Source organism: Lycium barbarum, chromosome 9 (genome assembly GCF_019175385.1).
Source record: "Lycium barbarum isolate Lr01 chromosome 9, ASM1917538v2, whole genome shotgun sequence".
Lineage (NCBI taxonomy): Eukaryota > Viridiplantae > Streptophyta > Magnoliopsida > Solanales > Solanaceae > Lycium > Lycium barbarum.
Genome location: NC_083345.1, coordinates 99,242,335 through 99,252,195, shown reverse-complemented (window position 1 = coordinate 99,252,195; position 9,861 = coordinate 99,242,335). Strand labels below are relative to the sequence as shown.

General features: G+C 37.2%; 1 pseudogene; it reads left to right on the top strand.

The window, feature by feature from the left end:
• The first annotated feature begins 237 nt into the window (after positions 1–237).
• Positions 238–9,861, top strand: part of LOC132612062 (calcineurin B-like protein 7) — a 14,779-nt pseudogene continuing 5,155 nt past the window's right edge.

The following is a 9,861-nucleotide window of genomic DNA, read 5'->3' as shown; positions in this document are numbered from 1 at the left end:
TCGGGTCTCTTTAGTGCTTTAGAAGATGCCCGAGCTGAAATTGCACGTCTACAAGCGATGAATGCCCGACTCCAACAAAAGATTGACACTCTTCGTGATTAGATGCTGCAAGATTAGTGCACCAGCAGTGAGCGCATTGACTGGCTCTTACAGACCTTTGTTCCCTCTTTTTTCTCTCATGCTTCTTCCTGAGCCGGTTTCTGTTCTCGTCCCTTTCTACACTCCTTTTCTTAGCATATGGCTTGGCTTTCAGGCAATTTTATTTTTATACATTCCATTGTTTGACTGCTAATTTTTTCAGTATTCTCATTTGGCTATTACTCTATTTTGTGCGTTGTCTTTTGCCATATTGTTCCCAAATTGTCTGTGATGTGTTTCCCGAGTGGCTCTGAGTTAGGCTACTGAACTTTGTGAATTTCTTATGTTAGCTCGCCTATTTTTGATGATGCCAAAAAGGGAAAGAAAAGCAAGGAAGAAGACAAATGAATGCTGAACAAAGGGGGAAGAGATGCTGGGGGAGAAAAGCTGAACACAAAATATGTACTGATAATGTGGATTTGGTCATCCAGTTGAATTTTTTTTGTTTTTTCTAACATGTTGCAGGTGCCTTGAAAATGATGGTCTGCTTCGTAGGAGGAACAAGTGGGATGTTGGTTCTCAGGGGAAACATAGTCTGTAAGTTTGTCATCATCAAAAAGGGGGAAATTGATAAGGTGTACCCTATGATCCTATGTTTTGATAATTGACAAATCGATGGAGAACCGACAAGAGACCTGGTCTGCGATCTGTTTTGAACATATTGCGCGCACTCAGTGGCACATCTTTAAACAACTGTAAAGCTGGACCGTACGACAACAGTGCTGCAGCTCATGCCTCGGGTCAAACTTTGGATGAGAAGTCTCCATCACATCCCACATGTTCCTCAATATATATTTTACATGTCCCAACATATTGTGTATCACTTGGAAAACCTAAAATCACTTTGAAAAGTGTAGCCGTCATAAGATTCCTAACTGTTCAACTAACAGAGCTGAAAACAAACTGAAGGACCAGATGCTAACTCTAATGATATCCAAGTCTCTTTGTTTGTCTTAAGATTTGTTTCATTTGTACTTAAATTGTAAACCTACTCCTCTTGTTTGAGAAGCTGCTTGTAGGTATTTAAAAGTCTCAAGTCAGCTTGCTGGAAGTGTGTTTCCGCAATCCTTTGAGTGGTACACTAGGCTAGAGTTAGTCTAGGTGTAGTGGTCCTTGGCTAGAGTTAGCCAAGTGGAGGTGCTTGTGTCACACCCTAATCTTACTAGGGTGTGATGGGCACCCGACCCCACATTCGGAGCCGAGCGAACCCACTGACTCTTATTACAAACATAATCTCTCAGACTCTTAATCAGACAAAAATTGACACATACAGCAAATGTTTTTGGAAATACTCTTTTGTAGTTTACAATTGACAGAATCTGTAATCACATGGAATTTATTTCAAAATACAGAATGACATATCGGCTGATGGAGCCGCTCACAAAACTGACAGTCAGAACCCACGACTCTGTCTGCAAAGTCTCTAACAGATAACCAGAACACATAGCATACACACTTTGACTCGGCAGCACTCCAGGAGCAAATGGAGCTTGCCAACGCCGCTAGAATATCTTCTATAATAGCCTGTACTCCTCTGGGTGTACCTGCGCGGCATGAAACGCAGCCCCCGAAGAACAGGGGGGTCAGTACGAAATATGTACTGAGTATGTAAGGCATAAGGTACAATAAACAGAAACGTAGTCTGATCAAAGGATACAGAATATAAATGCAACAACCGGAGTATCAAAATGCTTACTCATAAACATGGGCGATGCATAACAGAAAATATGCCATATCCGGCCCCATTATGGGACTCGGTGAACAGAACGTGGTCGCCCCCGACACTGGCGCCACAACACATCATACTCCAGAGTAGGGAATAGCTCCGTAACATATCATATCGTATCATCATGTGCACATATCATAACATATCAGATGGCCATATCATATCATATCATATCATATCATATCATATCATATCATATCATATCATATCATATCATATCATATCATATCATATCAGAGTGTGTACATGGCACATCATACTCCACAACCCATGTACATATATACCAGCCCCCTCACATCGAGGCACGACGAACAATGCAGTGGAATACGCGTGATAACATATCCTGGCCCGGGCTCAGTGTGGGAAACATTGAGGCATCCACGAACGGAGTAGTGAGAAACTAAATGCAATATAAAATGTAAAACATTTACAGAGACCCGATAGAACAATCAAACGACAGATCATGAAAAAGGGTCCGGACGATAGACATAGCACATACCTTTAAAGGTCACGGAGGATTTTATCAAAACAGAACTTCTGGAATCCTTTGTACGTGTCAAAATGTATTATAGGCTCAATGGAATAGTTAAATAACCATCGTTTAGTAGTCGAAACAATAGTCAAAATTTTTCTTAAAAATATCACTCGAAAATAGGTTTCATAGAACAATATGGACAGAGTTCGGGAACAGTGGGACCACCTCGGGTCAAACCAAGGTGGAGTACATAAATTACGAACCTTAGGCTCTATGGAGTCGTTTGCAAAAAGTTTCGAGGCATTCCGATTTTTCTTGTGAAAGTTATGAAAGTTTAATCATGTAAGATTCTTTTAGGAGTAAAAGATGTTCAAACATTTTTCCAACAAAACATAATTCAATTACATTGAATGAAAAAGGGGCAAAACTAGGCTCGGATTTTAAGGAATAGAGATACCCCCGAGGCTTGTATCATAACCTATCATAACTAGGACATGCCAAAGAAAGGAAAGGTAGGGCCTTACATACCTTATGTGCCTTTTACGCTCGTCCAAACTCAAATCCCGTTTCCTTCAAAATCTACATTTGGTCACATTTACCAAATATTAATTATAAAGCTTTAGGAATTCAATCTTAAGTAATACTTTTCTACGAAAATTTGGGCAGCATCTCCCCTATACATACAACATCCCCGAGATTTTAACTCGGCCAATTCCCCAACAACAAATCCGAGAATGGAACTCGGCCATATTATCAACAATAATACTAATAATCATGCCTTCCAACTTCAACAATTAATTCAAAATACATTCCAACATTAGTAGCTCCTTTACATAATTCAATAACATTTCCTTTATATTCAATTCATATTTGTTCACATATTCAAATACTAATCCAAAACCATTCAACAATAGTCAAGAACACTTCAACAATCCATTAATTCCATATTCCACCCAAAATTCCCACATATGCAACAAAACCATCACAACATATTTTCTTCTTACAAATTCATAATCAACAACAACAATCCACACACTGTCCAAATTACTCAACCAACCAACTTGTAATACGACGTTTTAATAATTTTATTTCCGTAAAGAAGCTGAAATTAATACCAATAGTATCAATAACAACACCCTCCACATCATATAACATAAATATATGTATCTTTACCCAAAATTCTCTTCAATCTTCAATCCATAATTCAACAACATCAACACAACAACTAAAATTCTATTCTTGCAAATATTCCTTAATTAAAGTTGATAAAGAGAGAAATTTAATGATTCATATCTTATTTTTATGAAAGTAGCAAAATCTTCATCCTTTGCTTATTCCCAAACTACTCCGACACACAAATTTAATCATCATCGCGTCTACGCGTTGTCCTGACTCCGATTAGTATTTCGTAGTTTGAATATTTGCTCAAAATCCTCAATCTTGAGGTAGATATGCTTTCTTTTTGGTTGCTGATTTTTCTGGAATGTTTGGGACTTTTTTTGTGCTGAAAAATGAGGTTTTGAGCCCCTTTTATATTCAGTTGGGGCGGCGTCACTGTAGCTACATTATCGTAGCTATAGTACTGTAGCAGTACTGTAGCGTCCTGTTTCTGCGTCGACAGTTCAGTTTGTAACGTCCATAATTCTCTACTCCGATATCCTATCGACGAACGGGTTATTTCATTAAAAACTAGACTCGACGAACTACATTTTAGGCTTTTGTTTCACCTTAAAACCCCATATATACTATGAGATATGCACCTCCAAAGTTGATAAAAAAATTCGCCGAGCATTTCTCAAATTTTCGTCGAACTTATTATTATTATTATTATTTTTGATCTCGAAATACTCCAAAACTCTCCATATATGATATTTATCATTCATTATACTATTAATGGCTATGTTCTCGTGTTTCAAAATAGTCTTTCCCGATTATGACTTACGAGATCGTAATTCGTCCGTTTTTCTTTGTTGTTACATATTTCCCATGGCTTGTACCTCCCCAAACGTCAGGCGACGTCTTCGACACTCCATTACTATGGTGATGTACATGTCATGATCGTGCTCCGAAAGTACGGGGTGTAACAACTTGCAATCGGAGTATTGTAAGTGTGGAGGGACTACGAGGTTAGTTCCTGGGTCGCATAAGCGTTATTGTAAGGGTGAGAGATTATGGGAGTTAGTTCCAAGCTTACGATAGAGTTGTAACATGAAGTTGCTCGTGTAGTGGATTTGAAATCTTACTGGGGTAGGTCGTGGTTATTAACTCCTTTCTCCGGTAAAATCCTGTGCCCTTTACATACTACACAACATAAGGGAACTAGTACACAATCAGGTCCCTCCATACTGTTTGGTGAATGCACAACCTATAACAGATCCCTAATGGGCAAGTTAGGAATCGTTTCCCCTCCCTCCAACTTTGGGGGGGGGGGGGGGGAGGGAGGGTGTTAGGATCTTTAATTCCCCTTCATCTTCTTGGAATTCTTCAAAGGATTTCAATGGTGAATATGAAGTTTAGCTCAAAGAAAATCAGAGAACTTTGAACTCATCAAACAAAGCTAAGGAATAAATATATACAAGCTCATCATCACCGTCCATTTGATAATGCTGATGATGAAATGTCAGCCGTTGGATTTAGTACACTCAACTGAATATTTTATCCAGTAGTCAAGTTTCCTTGACACTTTCTAGAAGTATGAATACATAGATGTATAGGATAGTATATTCTTTTATTCTTTTTGTCTTATACTAGTATTGTTAAGTTTGTTACTTGGTAGCTCATAGGATAAGTACAAGTGTACAATTAGGATTTATTCTTGTTGTTGTTGTTGTATCTTTTCGTATAAATTCGCCTGTACAGAAGAAGCAGTGAAATGCATAGAAAAATTTCTACTATCTTTTTCTATATTTTTCTCATTCTAACATTCCTTTGACCTAAATTAAATTTTCAAAATGTCAACCATTTTTCATAGGAAAAATATTGCGGGGTGACAATGTCAACTATCTACTCTCATTTGCAGTGTGCAGACAATTGAGGATGACACGTAACAACTACATTAATGTATAAAATATTAGTACCAATAATGTAATGTAACTAACCAAACTTTGTGGAATTAGAAGGAGAATCGATTATTTGTTGGTGTACCAAAAAAATTACTTGGAATTCCATACGATGACATGTACGAAATCTTTTACCTAATAATGAATCACACTTCCCCACTATCAAAAGAAAGAAAAAAAAAGATAGTTTAGACATAATAATAATCAGAAGAAAATTGACATACTTTTTAAGATCCTATATAATGATTTGATCCACTGAAGAAACCTCAAATCAGCACTAACATAACAGCAAACAGGTTAGTTCATTTCTTCTCTCAAAATCAATATGTCTTATTCTTCATTCTAGCTTTTCAATCATCAAAGAATTTGTCTTTTATATTGCTTCTATTTACTTCTTATTTTATAACTGTGGTGTTCAAGGGTAAAACTTACCTACCGGGTGTTTACATCAAACCAATGAATGTATGGCACGTGTTTGACCTATCACTTAACCATAATTAACTAATGCATATATTCACTTCATTAAATCACTCAACAACCATGATAAATTGCATTGGTTTGGTATAAACACACGGTGTGGATAAGTATTTACCGTGTTCAAGTCAGCTTGTAACGTTAACCTTGATAATTCTATAGGTACCTGCTACCTCCCCACCGGCACAGGTAACAGGTAATTTGCTTCTAGCTACATGGACATATGCTTAGAGTGAAAGTGGTTTTGACTCAATTTCGCTTTCATTTTTCTTGGGGCCTACAATGTTCGCTTCATCAGTAGCAAATTCTTGTAACCTGGTAGGGAGGATTCCCCGTTAATAGGCCCACGCATCGCGAATATGAATTAATCGGGCCAGTAGGTTTCAAATACGTGATGGTTAGTTATAGCAAATTGCACTGTTCCAGATTACATGGTCTCTTAGCTTCCGGTTAAGCACTATTGTAACAGTTAAGATTCTTAAATACTTATAGTTTCAATTGCTTTCAAGAACCATACCTGGGGGATATTTCTGTTGATTTTGGTAAGAAGCATTGTCCTCTGATTTTGAAATGCGGGAATACCTAAATTAGAATTTTCCTGAAACTAGACCTGGTTAATTGAACTAAGGTAATGTCCCAAAACTGGACCTTAGTATAACATGAGACATTAAAGTCTATGCCAAATTATCAGAATAACCCTTTCCTAAGACTCAGGTTATGATAATTTCTTCTGAGGTTATGAATGGCACCACTAAGGAGTGGTGGGATGGATGAGATCCCTCCACCCATTAATCAAAGGTCCCAGGTTCGAGCAGCAAGTACTAGGGAAACCTCTAGTAGGAAACGCTTCCCTCTGTAATGGGCCTTACGCATCGGGAATCCAGATTAGTAGGCCCATGAGTTTCGGATACCAGATAGTTATACAAAAAAAAAAAGGGTTATGGAGGGCATCAGAGTTTATCTTTTGGTTATTTGAAGGCATCAGTATTTAACGTTTCTGTTGGACTGTGACAGGTGAAGATCTCAACCTGTGGATATTTAAGTCCTCTGCTGGATTATGCATTCTCTAAAGGACTGCTTTTGTTTGAAGAAAACTGGACATTTGCCTGAGGCCTATGACACTCTTGCTTCTGAGACTTGTTGTGAGTTAAGAATGCCACTTGGGCCCTCTATAAATATAAATTAGTGCTAAATATATTTGTTAGTTTGATGTACTTATGATTGTTTCCCTTGTTCTTGTCCCTTTTACTTGTTCTGACGAGAGCTGTGCAATGGTCTAGATATATATACGTCATTAATTGGATAATTAGGACATCTAACCGGAAAATGTTTCGTCCAGTAGTGTCCAGAATATTCACGATATAAGAGCAGATCATAATAATCATATATCACCAACAACATCCTTCTCAACATGGGAAACTTATGCAAAAAAAAAAAAAAAAATCAACTTTAAATTCTACATTGAATAGTGACATGTTGTTATTTAGAGCATCTCTTATCTGATGTGAGATGTCTACTTGATTTTGTGATCTTCCAGAAAAACAATGAGTAAAATGGAAAATATTTTGATATCTACAATATTACTATCCATATAAGTCTTGTTTAAAATGGAATTTAGCCTCTTAGAGTGCTCTGATGTTTTGTTGCAGTTAATGTGAATGAAGTGGAGGCCTTATTTATTCTATTCAATAAACTAAGCAGATCCATAATTGATGATGGTCTTATTCACAAGGTAATTTTATCTTGAAAAGTTAAGAGTTAGCTAGGCTTTTGTTTGTAGGAAGAGATGTTGATAGTTGAGGGTTCTAATCTAGTTGAACACATCGGAATAAGGCATAATATATAACGTTATATCAAACTCATTTAATAAATAGTTGTTTGTATGTACGAGCTTTGACACAAATATGCAGTGAAACCAAGCAAAATTGAATTACTTGGCAGTTGAAATAATGCATCAACATAAACTAATACAGAAGGCTATGGTGTTTGCTTTTGTGAGGCATTAGAGTCGTAAATTTTGGATAAACAAAATAGTTATTTTCTTCTCGAGTTCCTTGTCTTTTTCCCTTCCTACTTCTTTTTGCTCTTCTGGAAAGGCCACTGGTATTCTAATTTTAACTTATTCTCTAAATGTTTGAGAGCCTAACATCTGTGATCTTGTCATGCTCCAAAACATACCATTTTTTTGACTGTTGTGCTAAGGTCGAATGTCAAAAGAAACAGAATGTTTTTACCTTTGATATGTTTCTCAAGACCTTTGATATGTTTCTCAAGCTTTTTCCGAAGATTCAGATAGTTCTGTGAAGCAACTCTGTCGCATTCTAGATAGCAGTTAACGATTTCAAGCATTTTGGCTATGAAGTTGTGGATGATTTCTAATCTTCAATGCAGGAAGAGTTTCTCCATGCTCTTTTCAGCTGCAGTCATAAGTAGAATCTTTTTGCAGACCGAGTAAGTAATTCATCCTTTCTGGTATAATTCATTAAAACATTTGTTTGCCAATCATATATGAGATTGACTGTTCTGTTGAAACATTTCACCTACGAACAGCTTCCAAATGTTGTTGTGGATATAGCTGATTTTCATTAATTTTAGTAGTCGCTGTTGCACCGAGTTAACTATTTTATGAGCTACCTTGAAACTTAATCTGAACAACAACAACAAACCCAGTGTGACCCTATATCTGAGAAAACGATGAAAAGATCAAAACATGTATACAAGAATAATATCCGTCAATTCTTGAAAGTGATATAGTTCTCTAGTTAAATTCATAGATTGTAATTGTCCAACATGTCATCTTTTATTTTCTAAACAAGAACGCATTCTTTCTTGTCAAATTATTGCAGTTGTTTGAGTTATTTGATCTTAAGCATAATGGGATTGTTGAGTTTGGAGAATTTGTTCGGTCGTTAAGCATATTTAAGGCTGCTGAAGCAGACAAAATCATATGTACGAGATATGACTGGAATTTCATTTGTTATTTTTCTTCTTCTCAGCCACTTCTTTACTTTAGAAATATTGTTACATGACAGCTATGTACATTTTTTTTTTCTATTCACTCATGATCTGGCCCGGTCGACCCAATCATGATATTGAAGGAGGGGACCTTTTCTCGAAAAAAAAATTCTTGCAACTACGAAAACCACAACACAAGCACCCCTTTTCCATTCATTCTATCTAAGAAAAAGAATTTAGCATAGACCACGACCCCCCCATCTTTTCATTTCTTTATCTATATGAAACCAAATGGGCGAGTCTTTATTATTGATTTGGGCCCTGAACTCAATGAGAGTGGGGATTCGCTCCTCTTCGGGCAACTCGTCCACGTCTGCAAGATACCTGACGGCGTCTGCTAATTTTTCGAGCGTGAGCTCGTCCTGCGCTCCTGCCTGACGGACAAATCTTTTGCCTGCCCACAGATTTCTTGCAAGAGCCTGCCACACTGGGCGGCATTCTCTTCAGTCTCCCGATGCAATTGGGCAATTTCAGCAGGAGAAAGGCCTACTGGAATCTCGTTGAGGTCTGGAAGCGCAGGTGCAGGATCCGCGCAAAAGGCTATTGAAGGGGCGGCGAATGCTGGAAAAGCTAAAGCAAACCAGAAAGGATTTTTTTTCAAAATAGTACTTGTGTTTTTAGCAAAAAAAATCATAAGGAAACATTATGATTATGAAAAGCAAAATCTTACTAAAGAGAGAAGTCTATTAGACAATAAAGTACATATACTATATACACTATATACGATATTCTGAGAAAAAACCTCAGGATTAAATAAAAGAAAGATATATACTAAAAACAAACTATAATGATATTCAACACTTTATGGGTGTTGACCCAAGTAGGCCTAGGCCAAGACAAGACGCCTTCCTTTACTCTGCAAATAGCCCGATGACTCTTCACAAGTAGGCTTGGCGCGACGTCGATTTGAAAAGCAAGCTTCATGCTTATTATCTTCTCTTTATCTAGAACTTCACTCTGCTGAAAAAACGTCA